At 47.4% G+C, this 19406-nt stretch overlaps 1 protein-coding gene across 1 annotated transcript in view; it reads left to right on the top strand.

The window, feature by feature from the left end:
* The window catches only part of RAB21 (RAB21, member RAS oncogene family), a 368664-nt gene that overhangs the window by 174052 nt on the left and 175206 nt on the right, over window positions 1-19406 (top strand). The gene's annotated exons all lie outside the window — the stretch shown is intronic.

The following is a 19406-nucleotide window of genomic DNA, read 5'->3' as shown; positions in this document are numbered from 1 at the left end:
GCTAATTGTGCATCTGTTTTCATGCTATGCGCTGTTCCTGTGCTGTTCCTGGTGAACGGCCATGAAATTGAAATCTTTCCATTTTTACTCTGTAGTAGCTTGCAGCTGACAAATGTGAGGTTGATCTTGTCTTTAAACTTTGAATAGCTATCTACAGAAAATTGGTGTTGGTCATATTTTCTTCCCAAAACAGCTGACTTCAGTTGAGCACTGGAGAGTTTACCGGTTGCCATAATGACTGCACAAGGATTCTTACACTATCTCGCTCTACCGAGGCTATAGCCAAAACTGTTACTCCCTTTTGCAGCAGGTATTGTCCCATATCGTCATGTTAGCCCTTGCGTGCATACAGCACCTGTACTTTCAGGTGCAACAAATGTAACTTGTTTGCTTTTAAATTTGTCTATAGTTCACTTGAGAAGCGTCACTAGCATGAATCATGTGCGATTTGTAATGGGAGAATCTTACCTTTGTCCTACCAGTGATCATTTTATGTTGTTTCTTTGGCTTGTAATCGTGGTTCGAGGTCTTCTGTACTTAAGTTACCAAAATAACACTTCTGGTGGAAAAAATATTCTTGAATGTCTACATCTAAAAATGTGTAATGTAACTAAGATCATGCAAGGGTTGTGAAAATGGCATCCAGTTGCACAGATAATTCTCGACCTGTGAACTGTAAGAGCGCAAAATATATTCAAATATGATTATGCTGAACTTCCAACTTGGTGTGATTTGTAGTCCTGTGGTTGACCAGCTGCATGTTGCAATGCTTTGGGCAACAGCTCGCATCTTGTGCACGGGCTCAGTGTAAATGCTGGATGACATAACATATGCTAATCCCTGACAGCCCCACCCTACCCTTGAAAGGAAAGACCTTAAAAACTCGATAAAGCAAGCATCGTTGTTTATGCTGTGGGTGTCTTTTAGCTGTGGCACAAGGAAAACCACATGAAACCCTTAGCTAGAGAGGGGGAAGGGGGTCAAACTGCCAACTGAACATTGCAGGCTTATTGGAAAGCCCATCATATCCCCAGCCCCAAAATCCCTGTCTGTAACTACTGCTCTTCACCATCCTGCAGCCTCGTGTCTCTCCGTCCTCTTCATTAGACCAATGTGCTGCATGTTTCTGAGGAATCCACACTCAACCTCCATCTTTCCTGCTCTGCATTTTATTGCGAATATTTCCCCTGCAGGATTGCAGCATCACTCCGATACCGAAGGCCTAGAGCCACGCAAACCCTGATGAGGTTGTCTGCTGGTGGCAGTGGAAGGGTGGAGGGGTGTTATTTTGTTATGGTCTGTATGATTAGAGTTTGGGGATTCAGGCAGATGGTAGGCTAGACCTCTGGGGGTGCGTAATGAACAAGGATTCTGGCCCCTGCCCCGACCAAGCCCTGTCTAAAGCTTGACGTCTTCTTGCCCTGCCTATAAGAAAATATTTCCTTTGTGCACCTTTCCCTCCATAGATTTCTATGGAACCCACATTTTCTTTTGCTTGTTTTGGCCCATTTCCTTACTTTGGAGTCAAGTAAGGCACTATGCTTTACTTCCCTTGCTTGTTTTGCTCATTCTCATGGGGAAACTTACCAGTCCCTACGACCACCAGTACTGAGAGACTGTCCCTCTTTATGAATTCTTGTAGTTTGTGTAGTTAGGATCATTTTTATCCTTATATCTTTTCTATAATGGCTTTTTGGTTACTGTCCATTTGTGCCTAAGACAAGTTGGTGGCAGCTGTAATATATTTTACTGTTTTTATATTATTTTACTTGTGCACTTTTGCCTTTACTGCAAATGGCTATTGAAGGTGCCCAGCACCCGAAGATGGCCGCGTGTCGAGTTTTTTCACTTGTTTCTTTGGCTTTCTTCCTGCGTTCCAGGTCAGGAAATGCCTAATATGAAAATCCCTTTCCTGGCAAAAGGTGTGTGTGTGTGTGTGTCTGTGTGTCCCCTCCCCTCGAGGGTCGGACTGTGTGGTCACAAGCTCTGGTGCCAGGAAGTCTGTTGCTGGCCAGATGTGCTATCAAGTGGTTGTCCAAGAATTAACAACCACTGGCTGTTTGATTGGTGCAGAGCCTTACTATTGGTGGGTTTGGGCTTTCTCCCAGCCTGTACCTTGGGTCAAAGGAGAGCTCTTGCAACTCGGATCATCGTTGGAACCAAGACCTCTGCGAAGAAGAGCAGCCTGCTGACAACCCAAAGACAACTCCTGCAGCTGACCAGCATCTACTCAAGTGTTGTCCCGGTGAATCCCTGCTCCTCTGTCATGATCTCAAGAAGGCCTTTGTTGGTGCATTAACCCCTAGACCGGTGATGGCAACCAGTCACGAACCCTGCTCAAGGATTCGTGCCTGCCGAATCTTCGGAAGTGCTCCTGGACCAACCGGTGGACTCACAAGCTCTCTATTGGGCTACCTCACTGCAGCTGTCAGGGTTCCGAGTAGAGCCTTGGAAATTGGTTGGAATTCATCTTGTTCCACAAGTCACCTGCTCCTGCATTTTTTCAGCAGTCCGCTTTGCTAGGGCTGCTCCTGTGTTCACTGCTGTATGATCACCTATTGCTGCCTGACCTCGGTGACCTTAATTGGATCTTGTCTTCGTGTCCCTGAGGAGTCTCGTGTCTCACTCCCGCAGAAATCGTCCCGTAACATTTCATTTTTGTTTTCCACTGGTAGCTGTCCAGAACAGATTCCTGTGCACCACAATGGACTGATGTGAAATAGAGTATCTCTTCTGCCTCAACAACCCTCATGGTAGGAACATGACTAGAACAAGAAGCTTGGAACTAAGTTATCTGAAGAATTTGGAGCCTTGGGGAGAGAGGAGTCTACTTAGCTGTTGCTTTCTCCCCCCATCTGCCGTAGGGCATAAACACCTGACCCTGAACTCGCTCTGACCTGGTCTTTGGTGGAACCTGGGTTAAGGATACTGCCCTAGGCCTATCTAGTGTTTTGGATGGAGTTCAGCACTTATCTGAACTTTATCTGAACTATTATCTAACTTGGGAACTTTCAGTAATCACTACCACATCCTACTGCCTTCTTTCTATATAAACTTACCCAAAGTAGTTCTGCTTTGCAACTGGTGACATTTGGGTACAATGCCCAAAACCATTGTAGGGTTGAAATGCGTAAGATTGAGGGACATTGTTCTTCTGTTGGTTGTATCTGAAGAGTATTGAACTGGTAATTGAAGTATATGCAATTGTAATTCTTCTATTGGTGAATGTGTATACAAGGATTTGTGTGACAATATTTACTTTATTTTTTATTGAAAACATTTTTTTATTGTAGTCATACATGTGGCATAGCAGTATATACACAGTCGATGCTTCAATAATTGGCAAGACCAAGATCAGTTACACACAGTATTAAAGTATCAACGTATGATCCCCTTCGACTATAACAAAGTTAACTTTCAGGCATTCTAAGGTTTCCAGCACTATCAACGATGGGATGGGATGGGATGGGGTGGGGGAAGGAGCCATGAAAGGGGGGCCACTGGGGAGAGCACACCTGCATGCCATGCTTTTATCATGAGTACAGTTTAATTGGCTGGTCGCCCCAGATGTCCAGGGGAAGGGGGGCAGGCGGCCATGGAGGATCTCAATCATATGCATAACAAAGGGGGTTTACAGCCATTAAAAGATGTTCATGAAAACCATTGTTCACTGGAGTTTGTCGTCTGATGGATGAGACAATGCTAGAAGAAGGGTCTTCCGTGCCTCCATGTTGTCTGTTGGTTGTCCCAGTCTTGATTTCAATGCCCTTTGCCAAGCAGTGGTCTTTGCTGCACTCCATTCCACACTCTTGTTGTTCCCAACAGACATTTATATAGTCTGGACACCCGACACCAGCCATCATCTAAGTCCTACATTAACGTTAATAGCCCATTAGATTCTGGCTCCTCTGGCCAGCACCCCCATTTCTTTTTCGCCAAGGACAAGAGTCTCAGATAATGTAGGAACTGTTCTCTGTGCAAGCCCTCAGATTGCTTTAACTCCTCCAGGTCTCTGGCCAACCATCTATGTGTATATATATATACCCCCCTGTGGCAAGCCGAACCAGCTCCTCGTTACTGCCATCTCATTCCCAACTAAGCATGTGTCTGCCGCCAACAGCACATGTGGGATGTAGGGGTTGTGGGGGTTTCAGTATTTTTTGTGTTCTCACTGAAATCTGTCTTCCTAGTTTAATCAGCAGGGGCATATGATTTACGCAGCATTCCGCTACCCATAAAGCTTCCTTCGGTACTGCTGGAGGCAGCATGTCTTTGAGTAGCTTAGTCTCTGATGGGTTAATCTTATTGCCAACACGCCACATACTGTAATTGTGCCGCTAGATAATGAAGTTCCAGCTGTGGGAGTTGTAACCCCCCATCTTTATATGACAAACTCGAAGTATCCAGGGTGATTTTTATGACACTTTTTCTCCCATAGGAACGCTTATCTGGGTATCCAATTGGCGAACAAATTGCCCCGTTATGAAGTAATGCACATTGACAAAAAAATAAAGAAAACATGGTAGCACTATCATCTTCACCACAAAAACTCTACCCACTAGAGATAGCAGTAGTTTACCCCAAAATGACACAGATCTCTGCACCCCTTCCAATGCCGTGACTGTATTTGGAATATGCATATCCCAGGTGCATGTACTATATAAATCCCCAGGTGTTTAAACAAAATGGTCTCCCAGAGTATCCCCAGCTCTGGCAAGTCTTGCATCATATTGCTATAACCCCGCCAATGGGGAAAAGGCACATTTTGCTGCATGGATTCACATTTTCATGAATATTCCCAGTCATCAGGCCAGGAATCCTCGGTAAAAACACTTTGCGCTCTGAAACACTTGTGTATGGGCACACTATAAATAAAATATATATCCTATCAAAAAGAAACAGTTTCACTTTAAAAGTGTATCCCTCCTCTAAGCCAATCACTGTCCTCTGGGTCATACTACCCTCATTCAATGACTGCTATCTCCCTACGCCGCTCTGGCAGCCATCTTCAGATTTTTATCGCACGCTTCAGTATTGGAATCCTCAAGTTTGCTCTGCAAGCTACCTCCTATCTTTTTTCGTGTTTTTCGTCGGAAAAAGATTCTATTTTAGTTACAAAAGAGCCTGTGTGCTCTTCTCGCAATCTGCTGACAGCAAGGGTCTGTTGTCAGTGACGTTCACTGCCCCTCAAGGGCAGAGATCGTCTAAGTTTCCAGAAGGCCCTCGGGCCTATTCCGTGCCCTCCGACCATGATGGAAGAAAAGGAAGAAGGTCCCTCTTCAAGTCCTGCACAAAGTGCGGGCTTCAAAATGTGTTTGTGGAGGACAAGCACCTGCAATGCCTCTACTGCTTGCATCCGGACCACAAGGAAGGAGATTGCGAGGTATGCTCTGGATTCTCCAAGAAAACGACAAAGAACAGGCACAGTAGACTGGCGGCGTGGCTGAATGCCAAGGCCTCTGCCCCGTGTTCAGAGCAGGGGCATGCCTCACCCAAGGCTGGTCTGTCAGAAAAGCGGTCTTCAAAGTCCTGTGAGGGCACCTAATCCGTGGGGTCCCAGGATAAGGCCAAGCACCGCAAGTCTGGGTCTACCGGGGTCGTTGCGGAAGCAGGTCCCATGGCATACAGGGCGAGATCAACATCACCTTCCACCTCCATTTCCAGCCGGCAATCCAGCTCCTCCTCGAAGAGAAAGTCGTCCAGCTCGGCTAAGCTGCGGGAGAAGCCTGATAAGCCACCGACAGAGGAGCAGAAGGCCCAGGCTGCACAGGATAAGTCTTCGTTGACGATGGAGCTGGTGGCGGCTGCTCTCAAAGCTAAAGCGGCTGACCCTGAGAAGGTAGCCCCCCACAGCGCTAAAGGTATCGCTCCCTCCGAGGCACGAGGCTGCCGTGGTGACTTTGATATGGTCTGCTGGAGAAGGGGGACACCACCTCAGAACCTGGTTCCAGACCCTGAGGGTGGAAAAAAGGGTGGGTGGGTGCGTGCAAGGAGGCACCCAGATCAGTCCCAGGCTGTGGCCCAAGCCATGATTCGGCCACGGATGAAGAGGACCTGGAGTCCCTACACACAGTCCACAAGGACATGGAAGAGGACGACTAGGGTGACGACGTTGCAGGGCCTAGTGTCCTGATCATGCCAGTTCCGCTGAGGGATGTCTCTGGACATCCTATCAACCCTCAACACCTTCGTGCTGGAGATCCAGAAGAGGATGCCAGAAGGGCCTGTTCCTACGTTACCCCATGCCTGACTAACCGCAGACAAAGAAAAGTAGCGCTGTCCGATGCCCCCATTTTAGCCACCACATCGGGCCCCATGTCCCCCAGCAGACCCAGACATGGGTAAAGGGACGGATACGGCCATTGACGATAATTGTCTGAGTGGGCAGCGGGTCCCCACAGCCTAGGGTGTCTCCACCGGACGAGGTGCATTCCTTTCATTGCATGATCGCCAGAGCCTCCGAATTGTTCCAGCTTGTGCCTGAAGAAACCAGGAAGGATGGTTTCCTGTACTGAGGCGTAAGGCCAAAAGGAAGACTACCATGGCGGTGCCCGGCCTGGACAAGGTGTGGGAGGAGGGCCTAGCCCTCTTTAAGAATACTTGCACGGCTCCAGCCAAGCGGGATCGGCTGGAGGGGCAGTAGCGGTTACTGTAATCTGCACCCAAGTGCCTGAGGTTGCAACCATCGCCGGATTTTGTGGTTTCGGCTGCCGTGAGGAAGCAGTCATCTAACCAGTCCTCGTCTTCAGTCCCTCCGAACAGCGAGGGTAAGAAGTTGGACACCATGGGGAGGAAAATGATTTACACTGTAGCAGCCAACACTCTGGCAATCCTAGCCAGGTATGACAGGGAGCTGTGGTACAAGATGGGTCAGATTCTGGAGTTCCTCCAAGTCGACGGCGGTGATCGTTCTCTTCCAGGAGGGAGAGGTAACGTTGGATCACGCCATCACAGTGGCGCTGGACGTTGCCGACACAGGGTTCTGGCTGATGGGGAACAGTGTCTGCCTTCGTGGCCAAGGCTGGATGAAGGCCACAAATTTCCACCAGGAGGTCCAAATGAAGGTACTGGGCATGCCTTTCGACACTACCTTTTTGGCAAGGTAGTCGGAGTCCCTGCAGTCCCTCCTCCCTCCACCCTCCTATTTCAAACACGCCGCCAGGGTGGGACCTACATGTAGTACTTGCAAAGCTCATAAGACCCCACCTTTGAGCCTATGTATAGGTCGAGCCTTAAATATATCACATATAAGACGGTTTTTCTGGTGGCTATCACCTCCATAAGGAGAGTCAGTGAACTGCAAGCTTTGTCAGTGCAAAAGCCTTTCTTTGTTATCCACAAAGACAAATTGGTATAAAGAACGCACCCTAGTTTTTTACCGAAGTTCATTTTGAAGTTCTATGTCAATCAGGCTATCAAACTATCAGCTTTCTTCAAAACCCATCAAGCTTGGCTGAGAAAAACTCCATACACTAGATGCAAGGAGGCCAGTCCTTTACTATGTAAACAAGAACAGACCGCTAAGGAAAACAGACCAACTGTTAGTCTCCATAACTCCAGACAGGGAAGGATACTTTATGTCCAAAAACGCCATCTCCAGATGGATAGTCGGATGCATACAGCGCTGCTACTCTCTATCAAATAAAACGCTGCCTTTCACACCAACAGCTCACTCCACCAGGGGTACAGGAGCTACCTTGGCTTTTATCGCAAACGTCCCGCTGGATGCCATTTGCAAAGCAGCTACATAGAGCTCTATCCACACTTTTACTCAGCACTACTGCATTGACGCACTAAAGCAGATTACCAGGTGGGACACGCGGTGTGAAACATCTATTTGCCACAGTACCTTCTCACAACCCACCACCTTCTCCAAACACTGCTCTATGCATAGCATGTGATCGAAGCAGATTCCACAAGCCTCAGAAGGAATACATTACTCACTGTAATCATATTTCTGATGCTTGTATCTGCTTAGATTCACATGCACTCCTCCTCCTCCTCTTGGAGTAGAAGATGCATAGATGTTTTCTGGGCTTTATCTGGTACATAATCTGCTTTACTACACCTGTACTCGCGCTACACTTCACGCAACCTCATCTCAGAAACAATCGGGGACCACGACGTGTGAAGCACCATGGGTACTGTAGATGTCACACTAGTGATGGTATTACAGGCACGCGCTGTCGACACCTTTCGAGTTTCGAAAAAAACTGTAATACTGTGCAGCTTCTACTAGATGTCGGCCTATGCATAGAAAGTGTACCTAAACAAATAAAAGCATCGGAAATACGATTACGGTGAGTAATGTATCACATATACATTCACCATAGGTTCCTAAAATGCATTCATTCACTTAAATCGGCACTAGAGGTATGTAACTTAATGCAGTAAAGATGGAACCAAGTCACAAGTGATTTCCCCTAACTTCCGCAGTCCAATCCCTAATAACAATGTGGATGTGTCCAAAACTCACAGGAGCCACAATGCTTCTCCTCAGAATGTATCTATAGCAGGTAAGTTACTTGTGTTGGTGATAGATTAAAAGAAGATATTCAACAATTGTACTAGGTAGGTCAATTGTGTACTCCTCTTTCAGGAGGTACTATCCATGTGCGATGACCAAAAGGCAGTCGAATGGAATACCGGGAAACAAAGGGACTGTTTCCCAATGTTATCCTACGTAGGACAGGGAGTAAACAAATGCTTTGCGTATACTTACTCCACTGACACCAATTTTCCCTATTCACTTGATTGGTCGAATAGTGGTTGCTGGAGGTTGGATTTCCCGCCATTGGTTCCGGTGAAAGCTGCCCAGGAGCTGCAGGTGCATGGATGCTTCCCGTCCGGTCCAGATGCAACCCCTGAAGATGAAATGCAAGATTCATGGATGCAGGCCTCTTCAGGACACTTCACACGACAGCGGAAGGCGAATTCCGGTGACAGCGACCGCACACAGACAACGGCAGGCCTCTCTCCAGTCACAGTTGAAGAAGCTTCTCCAGGATAGGATCCTTTGTGGCTGGGATGCTATAATTTGCAAGGACGGTGACTTGTATCACAAGGTGGCAACCACCAAAGTGTGCATATGCGGAACAGCAACGCTTCTGGCAGCCTAGCCCACGAGAGAGCTGGGTGATCCAGGGGCACTTCTGAAAGATCAGGCCAGTTGGATCCTCGAGGCATGAGACTAGTTGGTCCCACTAGTCCAAGGGCTGAAGCACAGCTCAGGGTCTTTGACGATCAGGTAGTCCAATAGGGCTTCACCAGGCCAGATGCAGTAACTGATGCCAGCTCTCTTCAGGGGTCGTCTTTCGTCGGCTGTTCATCTATAAGGGAATATTGGCTCCAACGCTGATCTAAAGAAATGGCTGCAAGAGTCCTTATCCAAAATCCTGGCTGGAATCGAGTCCAAGTCCACCAATGGTAAGGATCTGCACAATTTCAACAGCCAGTAGTTGTCCGATCGGGGACAACTATTGGTTTCACTCATGCCCCACACCTAGGCTGTCTGGCTCCATGGATGTGGAATGGAACCAGATAATCAAACTCCCTTACTAGAGAGCGAACTCATGCACATCCCTACACACACCCACACACCTCTACACACACACACACTTAAAAGGCAAATGTGAAAAAAGCAAAACGAAGGGCGGGTGGGGGGGTACCGTGGTACCGTAGAAACTATTAAGGAAAAGTTGGCAAAAGAGAAATATTTCCTAACACTACCTGATCAGGAAATTGTTTTGACTAACAGAATAAGCTGAGCAACATTTCTTTTGGGTGAGGGATACAAAACCAGCCACAATTTACGTAACTAAGGGAGCAAATCCCTATCCTAAGCTGGAACTTATATTCTCATTGTGTCTCTTTGTGTAGAGGTAGTCGTACATAATTAGGTTTGTGAGGGTTTGTACCGAGGACTGAATTTGATTGCCCATTGTGTTAGCATGGGGAAGCCTCATAGGTGTAGGGTTTATAGGAAGTTTCGTTTAGTTCTTTTAATATGTCTTCTTAGCCGTCTACTATGCCTCACTTAACGCACGACAGAAGGGCTTTTGTCCTAACCTGGCTTGGGCAGCTTTACTGGCATTTCAGTCAGGTGATTCTTGCAAGATACCAAACCATGTGACCCAACTCCCCTTGTCGCATTGCTGCAAAAAAGTCCTAGAATCACCACCTATTATTGCCCACTTGTTCCTTTTATTGAGAAGCAGAAGGTAAGAACCAGTTAGGAAGATTATTTTGTCCTTGTTGGCGTGGATAACACTAAAACATCTATAACTGCAATATTTCTAAAAACAAGCCTTACAGGGCACTTGGGAGATGGGCTCCCATGTGGAGCTGCATAGATGGAAACTAAGAAGGAAATGGGTCATCCTTTAGGATGGGGATTGTTAAAATGGATTTCTATAATCAACCCTGAGAGGAACATTTTAGAAGGTCACCATAGTTATGGTGTACAGCGAGTCTACGATTTTAGCCAAAACCCAATCAAGCGATCTTGGGAGAGCAGTCAGGGCTTAAATATTATGAGTGTCAGTGGTCTAGGGCCTCAGAGTTCACACAGAATAACGCACAATAATTCAGTTTAGCCAGTATGTATACAAGTAGTTACTTATAAGGCCTTTAGGAACACACTAAGAAATGAAACTAGCAGGTAGTATTGGACAAAACCATATATTACAAATGCATTAATTCACCAGTAGGTTCACCTACAATGCTTAACCAGGTAAGTGAGCTAAGTAATCGGATGCAGTTAAAATTAATAGAATGTGTCCAGCCCCAAGATGTATGGGGCCTAGTTTCCAATACAGGTTTCTTCAAGGAAGGTATTTTCTAAAATGATGCAGTGGGCTTGTGATGGTGATTTCAAACAGTTTTGAAATATTTAAATGTGAAAGAATTTGTCCAATGGCAGGTAAGTTCTTCTTACTTCTAGTCCCAAGGCTAGCCCAGGTGTAGGATACTTGACCCAGGTTCAATGACCAAAGTTAAGTGAAGAGCGTATCCCGTTGTTTTACCAACAGGAACTAGTTTTAATTAATTTACTTTGAAGTAATTCCTTCGACAAAAACTAATTGAAATATATAGGTGGGGTGTATGGAGTTAAAAGGGCTGGCGAGGTGTTTGAGGTAGGGGGAACTAGTATAAGGAAAGGGGTGAGGGGGTGTTTGGGGCGGGGGAATCAAAGTTTCCCCGTACTGACGAGTGAGTTTTCCCATAACACGCAAAAGGGAAGTGGTCCTGAAGGCTTTACTTCTCTTCAAAAGTCAAGACGGGTTAAAAAAATAGGCAAAAAGAATGGTGTCCAACTGGAACCAATGGAGGGAAAGGTGCAACAGAGAAAACCTTTCCTAACGCGGATATTGGGAAAATGGGCTAATTGTCCATGAGGGGACCGTAAAGAGGAGGGTACAATAAATAGTACATTCAGAGGGATGTGTATGCTGTCCTAGTTCTGGCATTGACCTCTAACCAAGGGGCTCATTGGTGCTAAAGGAAAGTAAGGAGGGAGTTTCTGTGAAGCACCAGGAGGCTGGCACAATACGAGAGTATAATGGGCAGTGGGCCACAGCCCCAATCCTCCACAGCCCTTGAAAGCACTTATCTTCCCTGGTTTCATTAAGGGTGTGAATACACAGACCAGAAGGCACCAGTTTGTCTCCTTAAGAGTTGGAAATAATTTGAGGAATGGAATTTATTTCAAGAGTAATCTAGGTGGCTTTTAGATTAGTGGCAGCACCAACTCCCCAGCACAAGAGCATTGCAAACTAATGACCAGATCCAGTAGAGCTAACCTTGGCACCCAGTGGTGGCGGTAGAGGGACAGCAGAGGTAAACCTACCCAAGATAATTTGTCCAAAAAAAAACTTTTCTTCACTCTCGATAGTCCCTCTTGTACTTTTAGACCTTTGGTTAACCTTCCACTAAATGACACCCCCATCACGCTTTCTCTGTGTGTTTGGTTTATTGATGGCCTGAAAGAACTCTGGTATGTCAAGTGGACAAACTGGCAACAGAGCCTGTACATATCCAGAAGTGTGCATGTTTCCTATAAGAAAAAACTGTAGTGAATTTCTTATTTTTTTTTTCCCCCAGCCTTTGTACTTGCAGTACAGCTGTCCCAACAGTTTAGAGAAAGTCGAACTCTGGGCATGAAGTGCTAGGTTTCCTACTGATGCATTGTTCTTGCTCCTACTTTTCAATAGCTCAGCCAAATCCGTTGATGCTATTACTTAGAAAAAAAATGTCAGCTATCAGCATGTTTTTATTTCCCTTCGCTTTACCTTTGCCACGTTTGTAGTCCTGCTATTTCACCTTTGCAAAAGCCCAAAAGAATATATCCTGAAGGTAGTACTGTAGATAACTTTCTTCCAAATCAGAAACTATACTTCTAATGTATTGTGTCCTCCCATGGATTCCTCATCTTTGATATACCAAGATCCTGCTTGCAGCTTTGAAAATATTTCGACACCATAGGGCGCTCTGCGTTGTCGAGTTGATGTCCCTCAGCAGCTTCATCCCTGTACTCGGACGTGACGTTGAAGTTGGTATAAATACAGACTGCATTGAGTAGGCTGCCGGTCACATGACCAGTCCCTGCCACTCATTTGCTCCGACCACCTCCAGTTTTTGCACCTTCCAAACTTCTACTTGAGGACTGTAGGCTAGCAGCAGGCAGGCGGCATTGAGTAGGCTGCTGGTCATGTGACAGGCCCTGCCAATCAGTTGCTCCACCCACCACCTATTTAGTCCTCCTTAGTCGTTCTCATCGCTGGCATCCTCAGCAAAGGACGTGTACACACAAGGATGTCGCCTGTTTGTGCTGTTTCGGGCCTGATACGGCAAAGGGCCTGACCTGCTATCCTGCGTTTCACTTAAAAACGAATCGCTACTACTGCCACTCCACTCACCAAAAGACATCCTCATGCGTCGCCTCCCTCCACAGCCCATCCCCACTCTCACTAGGGTGCGAATGGCCAAGTGCCCTGTGAGTAACCTCATCAATATTGCCCTTGCCCCCCCACCCAACATCCACGGACCACCTGCTCATGCCCTCTCATGTTGATCAATGCTTGCTCTGCAATATCTCATGCTGCAAGTTTCACTGGCGTCTTGTACAACAACCTTGATGCTCTGTTCATCACTGAAACATGGTTTACCCCATCTTCCCTGCATGTTTTCGACGTCCTACCTCAAAGTTACTGCATCCAACATGCCGACTGACCATGAAGGGCAGCAGGTGGGAGTGGCAATCGTCCCCTCTCCCAGAAAAAGCTCATTTGAATCTCTCTCCTGCCGGTTCCCTCTATCGCACAAGGAATCCATCACCTTCCACCTCATCTACAGACCACCTCACAAGAGTGACATTCATTGCAGAGACCTCCAACGTACTCTTATCTGCCAAATTAGCCACGTCGGTCTTAGTGGTGTTTTGTAAAAATAAAAGGCCCTATACTAAAAAAAAAAAAAAAAAATTAAAAAAACTATTACCAATCCTTACCTCTAAATAAAACAAAATGTGAAGTGGGTATGAAATGCAAAAAAGGAACAGTGTCCAAAATATGTCAGAACGGTAGAGCAATAAAGTTCCCTTCCCCGCGTTTTCTGCTCTGGGTAAGGTAGAGATCCAAGATGGCCGGCCATGGGAAGAGGAGGTGCTTAAGAGCCTCTCCCCACCAGGCCGGAGCAAAAATCTACATATAAGCAACAGACAAATTTGAGACCATCGTGGGTGATAATAAATATCTAAACAGAATACGCCCCTCCATCAGGGAGATTCTGATGACTACATACATACACAGCAGCACACCTTGGGAAGGTGGAAACTGGTGGTCCATATAAGGAACTGAAGGGAAACACGTGGGTGCAGGGCACAAAGCATACAATGGAACACAGCCGGAAAGCGAACAAAGGGGGTTGGGGCAAGAACTTAAGAAGCGCAGAGGCCTAAGGCGAGGGGAGAGGGAACCCACGGAGAAGTGAATAGAATCATACCTGTAGTTCCAAACATTAGGCGAACTGGTAAAACACAGATTGGGCTACCAGAAGGGACTCTGAAACTGCGCAAGACAAGCCTACAGAATAAGCCCACGGAACTGCGGACCTTCTTAGCGACATGTCCGAAACGAGGGGGAAAGTGGGGGTGACCAACTAACTCCCCAAGCAAAACGGAGTACGAGCATTAAACAGCTGTGGAGTACGGAGGCAACGGCAACCACGCAGAGCAGAGGAAAGAAACAAAGCCTGATGCAACAGAAAGACCGGAACAGGAGGTGCAATGGCATTGTGCAAAGAAGACCTGCAGAACTGGTTTAGGGAATTCCAAGACCAATTTATGGCCTCCTTCCAAAAGCAATTTGAGACCTTTAAAAGTTGAAATGAAGCAGTCGGTGCAGGAAATAAAACGTGATGTGGCCAAACTGGAAGAAAGGACAGACCTAATTGAGAGGGCAGTCCAGGAAATGGAGGAGGACTCGGAAATAAATGAAGAGGCCCTGGAACAGCTAGCGTGCCTTACGCACAACTTAGAAATACAGTCCAAAGATTTAGGAAATCGTCCATGTAGGTCCAATATAAGAATTAAGAATCTCTCTGAAAAAGTGGAGGACAAGGACTTGAAAACCATTGTACAACAACTCTTTGCAGAAATACTGGCAGCAGACACAGAAGATATGGTTCAGACCGATCGGATACATCGGGTTGGCCAGTGTAGATCAGGGGAACCAGGGGCGCACCCTAGAGATGTTCTGGTAGCAGCAACATCTTATGCACCGAAAGAACACATTTTGCAGTAGGCGAGGCTGGCAGGCCAGGTACGAATTAATGGGGAGGAGGTGCAGCTATACTAAGACCTGGCGCAAGCGAACATTGCAGAAGAGCAGGCCGATCGGCCCAGTGGTCAAATATTTGGCCTCAAAATGGACAAAGGTACAAATGGACATTTCATTTTGGACTGCTTTTTACGTGGGAAGGAAGGCAACATAGAATTACCACATGCGAAGAACTAATTCTGAACCTGCAAGGAAATTGCCAGGACGTAAGCAAGGGACAAAGGAGAAGACAGAAGCCGCAGGAAGCCGTGGGACTGGAAAACAGTCACCAACAATGGCAGAACAGCCAATAAGAAATAAAGGGGTGGCAGAAGCCATGGACAGAGAACACATACAAACAAGATGGTCAAGTAAGAAGGGGTAGGGTTTCATAAGCAAGAACCCCCCCACCCCTCCCCGAAGTAGGGGATACAAATTTGTCGATGATACAATGAACGGCCCAGGGGGCGGGAGAGGAGACAAACTATTTCTCCTAGTGGGGTTTAGTATTCCCCATGCAGATCTCTGGGGGGGGCTTAGCGGGCCAGGCGCGGCGGACACTGTCTGAGCATTCATAGGAACCTGCACCCTCCTCAGGGAGTTGGGAGGGGATTGGGCATTATGTTGCGGACTGCGGGGATGGGGGGCTAAGGGGAAGGGATGGGAAGAGGGGCATAGTTCCAGGGCTCGGAGACTAAGACCAAACAGAATAAATGGAGGATAAGATGGAAGCATTAAAAATAACCTACAACGCGAGGGGACTAAATACCCCCATTAAGAGGAAAAAGGTGGAACTGCTGACTAGGGAGATGAAAGCAGACTTATTAATGTATCAGGAGACACACATTAAGTAAACAGAAAAAAGACTAGTAAAGATGAGGACACTTACAAAGATAACAAGCTATCGCTGGGGAGAAAAGGGCGGGAGTCCTGATAACAATACAATACAGGTACAGGGAGAGTTGGCTGACAAAAGGTCGACCTAGGCTTTATCTCCCTCTCGGATCATGCCCTGATCGTAGCAACATTCAACCTAGGACACAATGAAGTGGGTTTGTGGAAATGGAAGTTTCCCACTGAACTCCTAAAAGACCAGGTTCTGCTGGACTCCATAAGGGGGAAAAATAGAACAATACTTCTTGGATTATGACCAGAGAGATATAACGCCGGGAGTAGTCTGGGACGCCTTCAAAGCGGTGGTAAGGGGCGGGGGGGGGGGGATAGTCTTAAAAGTGGTAAGGGATAAACAGATACGCAGGTGGGAGGAGGAGCTGGAAGGAAAACGTAGAGATCCAAGAAGAAATGACAAAGAACCCAAATAAGAAACTGAGACTAGCACTCGGACATGGTCAGGGCCAGTTGGGTACCCTACGTAGCAAACGGGCAGAAAACTCACTCTATACCTAAAACATTGGTATTATATAAGCGCTAATAAGGCAGACAAACATCTAGCCAGGGGATTAAAGGCAAGAAAGAGTAGAGCGGTTATGAAATTCTGTGACAAACAGGGGCAGGAGAAGAACCAGGATGAGGAAATGGGCGAAATATTGAGAGACTATTACCAAATCCTATACACATCCGATACTCCGAAATTGGACAAACAGGATGAATATTTAGAGAACCTTGACCTCCCCAGATATCAGAGGTGGACAAGGAAATGTTAGAGGGAGACCTACTCAGGAAGAAGTCTGGAAAGTGATAAAAACAAAACTGCCGAGCAAACAAAGCTACGGGTCCGGACGAATATCTGGATGGCTTCTATTTAACCTTCAAGGATATTTTGGCCCTTAAACTAACAAAACTCTATAATTCGTTCAAAACACAAGGTAACATTACCCGATCCATGAATGAGGTGAAACTGGTGGTTTTTCCTAATCGGGGCAAAGATCTAGAACTCCCAGGATCATTCCGCCCGATAGCCCTAATACATCTAGATGCAAAGCTATATACTCCTACGTCCCATCCCATTTTCTCAATACTTGTGGAGGCATTCTGTCCTTCGGGACGGGAATGGAGCACATTTGATAAAAAGCATCAAAATTGAAAATGTTTTGTCCTTTTCTATTTACACGGGGTACTGAACGTGCCCGTAACCCCGCCCTCCTGAGCTCCGTCCGGCGCATCGCCCTTCAGTCCTTTCTCCGCATGGTCGGGGCTGCACGCACTTGCATCATCGGGAAGGTGTTCCCGTTGTCCTTCTCTCCTGCTCCGGTTCTACGATCGTGTAGTCGTCCATCTATGCTGGAGCGTCTGGGATTTGTGTCCTGTTCTTTGTGCAAACGTTTCGCTAGGGCGGATTCCCATTCTCCCTGCTTGAAGTGTCCTGGGCCGGGCCACCGCTGGGATTCGTGCTTCTACTGCACTTCCCTTTCCGTCCGGGCACTCCAACGCTGTCTTCCTCAGTGGGAGGATGTCTTTCAGTGTGTTTCTCCACCTCATCTACAGCTTTTCATCGAAGAAAAGTAGAAATACCTAGTAAGTTCTTTACTTTTTATGGCACCCTGGCTGGGGGACTCCTTCCTGGGGTATTCTCAGTCCGGGAGGGGCTCGAGTAGCTCTACCACCAGGATTTCTCCTGAGGTGCCTCGCATGCCTAATAGACATAGCAGTTTTTTCTCTGATGGTTCCCGCGACGGACCTGCCAAGACCGGAACACGTTCCGAGGATCACCTGTCGGGTGCTAAACGTCAGCCCAGTTCATCTGAGGCCTTGGACACCGGGTTTCGCTCTGAGGTCTCAGTTTCTAGAGCTTTCCATATAGACACCGGGGTAAGCCATGAGGCCTCCTTTTCTGGAGCATTCTGTAACAAGCCACGGCTTGAAGCCCCTCGCAAGGGAGCTACACATGCCGGGACGAAACCCGAGGTTCCTCTTGTTGAGGCTAAGGTCTGTACAAACAAAACAGAGAGACATGTTCCTAAGGTCTTGTCTGTAAGGGTGATCCCTCAGTATTCCCCTGCTCATTGCGGTTATACCAGGTCTGTCGAGGGGGCAAAGAGGGCAGTCATGCACCGTAACTCCTCTGTTACCGGCTCTGCCAAGGTTCCTCCCCTGGAGGCTATTGTTAGGGCCACCTCTAAGATGTCAAGCAAACATCTGAGACACTCCCCCAGTACCGGCTCTGCCGAGGATCCTTGTGTCAAGGCTAAAATGTTACTCAAGTCCCTTGACCAGCCTGAGGAGGCGATTGCCCAAGCTGCGGCCACGCTTTAATCCAAGCTGGCCTCTGTGCCCTTTAAGTCTTTGCCAACTAAGCACTACAACTTCGGCAAGCAAATACCAAGCTGATCCTGGCGTCGGCTAATTTGAAGCTATGGAAGGAGCTGGCTGATTTCCAGGAGTGCATTCCTACGGATAGGCTAGAAGACTTCAAGGCCAGTTTGTCAGATGCTAGGGTGTTGGCACAGGATATCCTGGAGGCTGCGGCACACCATATGGATACTTGAGCTCAAGGCCTGATGGTGGGAATTGACCCCTCCCGACAGGCTTGGCTCCATGCGACAAAGTTGTTTTTCGAAGGCGGTGTAAAATAAAGTTCAGGACCTTCCCTTCAATGGAAAAGAGTTGTTGCATTCTTCTACGGATGACAAGCTCACAAAGACCAAGGCAAGTACCCAAACCGCCAAATCCTTGTCGGTCCTGGCAAAGGTCCCCGCTAAGGCCCCTTATACTCAGAGGTCAGGGTCTTTGCCTCTATCCTTCTCTGACCGTCCGGCTGGTGGCACCCATCGAAAACAACAACGTGGTCAGTTTTTCTCTGAGCCTTCAGCCTCCTCTCCAGGAGCAGGTAGTCTCCCTGCTGACAAATTTGCAAAATATTTTTTGTCGGTCGCACGATATTCCGGTGGGAAGCCGAATCTAGTCTCATCTGGAGGCGTAGCAGACCATCACCGACGATCAGTGGGTTTTGTCCATCACTCGGGCAGGCTTTTACTTGCCCCCCCGCCCCCACCCTTCAATCCTCCCTTCCAGCAGAGCCGAGGTTCAGAAGCTTCTAGACCTCAGGGTGGTGGAACCTGTTCCCCTCAGGGAGCAAGGGGAGGGATTCTCCTCTCGACTGTTCACGGTGCCCAGACCCAACCAGGCTGGCCTACGTACCATCCTCTACCTTTCCCAGTTCAACCTTTCTCTTCCCCAAGAGAAATTCAAGAGGATCACAACCTGCCAGATAAAGTCCTCTCTTCAGGACGACGACTGGCTCAGTGTAGTGGACCTTCAGGACACATATATACACATCCTGATATAGAGGCCGCATCGAGTATCTGCGGTTGTCCCTGGGAGGGCAGCATTTTCAGTTCCGTGTGCTGCCGTTTGGTCTCGGCTCGGCCCCACGCATCTTTACGAAGATGTCGTTGGTCATCGCAGCTTTTCTTTGGCTACAGGGCATTCATGTATATCCGTATTTGGACAATTGGCTCCTACGCAGCCCTTATCCACAGACGGCATTGAGCAATCTCCAGTCTCTCCCAGACATGCTCAGATTGACACTGTCCTTCCGTTCATTTCTCATCTGGCTGCTTAGCATTCATGTCTTATCCTGTAGGACTTACTTTGTCGACTATTGCCACCTACCTGTCCACTGACGCCTGT

Source organism: Ambystoma mexicanum, chromosome 12 (genome assembly GCF_040938575.1).
Source record: "Ambystoma mexicanum isolate Mex_15411 chromosome 12, UKY_AmexF1_1, whole genome shotgun sequence".
In the NCBI taxonomy this organism is placed as follows: domain Eukaryota; kingdom Metazoa; phylum Chordata; class Amphibia; order Caudata; family Ambystomatidae; genus Ambystoma; species Ambystoma mexicanum.
Note: the sequence above shows the minus strand (reverse complement) of the source record. Positions and strands in the feature narration are given on the sequence as shown.